The 2,607-nt window shown below is 37.9% G+C and overlaps 1 non-coding gene across 1 annotated transcript; it reads right to left on the minus strand.

Annotated features, from left to right (window-relative positions):
- Positions 1–1,911: 1,911 nt before the first annotated feature.
- LOC118011626 lies at positions 1,912–2,013 on the minus strand. The gene has a single exon (XR_004679506.1). It is a non-coding gene; the product is annotated as a U6 spliceosomal RNA (small nuclear RNA).
- Positions 2,014–2,607: the final 594 nt, after the last annotated feature.

Raw genomic sequence — 2,607 nt, forward strand, 5'->3', positions numbered from 1 at the left:
CATATAGTTTTGGTGTGTAATACATATAATACTGAACATTATATAAAAGGAATTATAAGTGTAACCTTTTGAGGTATCCCATCCCCAAACCCTAGCTCCTGGCAGCCACTGATCTAATTACTTACCCCTATATAGTTTTGGTGTGTAATACATATAATACTGAACATTATAAAAATGGAATTATAAGTGTAATCTTTTGAGCTTAGCTTTTTTTTTTACTGAGAATAATGCATTTGAGAGTCTTTCCTATTGGTGTGTATCAGTAGTTTTCCTTTTTATTGTTGAGTAGTATTCCATGAAAAGCAAGTAAATGGATTTGTTTATCCATTCACCAACTGCAATACATGTGGGCTATTTCTAATTTTTTCTGGCAACTATGAATAAAGCAGCTCTAAACATATATGTACAAGTGTTGTTTGAATATGTTTTTATTTCTTGTGGAAAAATCTCCAAAAGCAGAGTTGATACATTGTATGGTAACCTGTGTATGTTGAACTTTATAAGAAATCATCAAATTGGCTTCCAAAGTGGTGATATCATTTTTGAATTCACAAAAGCATTGTATGAAGGTTCCAGTTGCTCTGTTTTGCTTGTTTATTTTGTTTCACTTTTTAGCCAGTCTAACAAGTATGTAGAGGTCATTGTACTTTTAATTTGCATTTACTAATTATTATGTTGAACATCTTTTTGTATATCTTTTTTTTTCCAAATTCAAATCTTTGATGAAGTGTCTATTTCAATATTTTACCATCTTAAAAAAAGATTTTATTTATTTATTTGAGAGAGAGAGTGAGAGAGCACGAGAGGGGGACGGGTCAGAGGGAGAAGCAGACTTCCTGCTGAGCAGGGAGCCCGATGCGGGACTTGATCCTGGGCTCTGGGATCATGACCTGAGCCAAAGGCAGACGCTTAATGGACTGAGCCACCCATGCGCCCATATTTTGCCATTTTCTAACTGAACTTTTCTTTTCCTTTCTTTTCTTTTTCCTCCAGTTTTACTGAGACATAACTGATGTAGGGTACTTTGTAAGTTTAAGCTGTACAGTGCAATGACTTGACCTACATGTATTATGAAATGATGACCACATTAAGTTTAGTTACATTCATCATCTTGTCACCAGCTAGACCCCAAGACCTGGCCTTTACTGCCCACCTGCTTGTGCTCACTAACCTCTTACATTTTCCCTAAGCTCTTCTTTCAGGCTTTCCTCTTAACTCAGGCTAATGAAACTGGAACCCCCACCCCCTACCCCAGGTAATGGGATTGCCCTGACAAGACCACCTGCTGGCCCAGACAACCCAGACTCTTTGAGCCTACCCCTACCCCCAACTCATGCCTATGCAGAGGGACCATGGAGTGACCCCTGGAATGACCTACAATTATGTTTACCTCATTATAGTACTGATATCTCCACCCAAGGTGGAACACAAGCCTCATTTACATAACATACAGTATGTGTATAGGCATGTTTCCTTAAGGCACATGCAGGACCTTATCCCCACCTCTGCATACAAAGACAAGACTTCCCTATCTAAACATTCATCCTAACCCTAACCAAAAGGAACCATTCACCCTCTCTGGGAGAGTCAGGGCTTTGGAAGCCATTCGCTGTGATCTCCTTATTTGCTGCAAATAAAGTTTTCTTCCTGGGACAACTCACCTGGTGCAGTTTTTGACTCACCGAGGAGCAAACTCAAGTGGGTTCAGTTAAAATTACACATAGATTTTAAGAAAAAGGAAAAAAAAAAGTTTTTTCCTTGTGTTGAGAACTTTTAGGATCTACTTTCTTAGTAACTTTCCCAAATGTACCACTAGCAGTGTTAAGTATAGTCCTCATGTTGTACGTTACATTCCCAGTACTTACTTATCTAATCACTGGACGCTTATACCTTTTGCCACTTTCATCCAGTAAAAATATGGAACACTTCATGAATTTGTGAGTAATTCATGCAGGGGCCATGTTACTCTTCTCTGTATCCTTTCAATTTTTAGTGTACCTGCTGCTGAAGCAAGCACTTTTTTCTTTTTTGGAATTTTGAGAGTTTTTTAAATATTCTGAAACAACAACAAATCCCTCCTCAAATATAGGTTTTGTAAATATTTTCTCTCAGTTTTGGCTTCCTTCATTTTCTTTCTTTTTTTTTTTAAGATTTTTATTTATTTATTAGAGACAGAGAGATTGAGAGTGCAAGCAGGGGGAGCAGCAGGCAGAGGGAGAAGGAAAGGAAGTAGGCTCCTTGCTGAGCAGAGAGCCCACCTTGGGGCTTGATCCCAGGACCCTGGGATCATGACCTGAGCCAAAGGAAAACACGTAGCCAACTGGGCCACCCAGGCACCCCTGGCTTCCTTCATTCCCTTAGCAGTGTCTTTATAGAGCAGAAGCTTTTTAATTGATAAAATTTTTTCCCTTTTATGTATTGGATATTTGGGATCATAATCTAAGAAATTTTACCAAACATGCAGTTAGAAGTTTTGTATGTTTTCTTCTACACATTTCTCATTTTAGATTTTACACAATACATTTTGAGTTAGTTTTTGAATACAGTGCAAATTGTAGGTCAAGGTTTATTTATTTTGCACTTGAATTATAACTGTTAGAGCAACTT

This window comes from Mirounga leonina, unplaced genomic scaffold (assembly GCF_011800145.1).
Source record: "Mirounga leonina isolate KUSES-001 unplaced genomic scaffold, KU_Mleo_1.0 Mir_150, whole genome shotgun sequence".
Lineage (NCBI taxonomy): Eukaryota > Metazoa > Chordata > Mammalia > Carnivora > Phocidae > Mirounga > Mirounga leonina.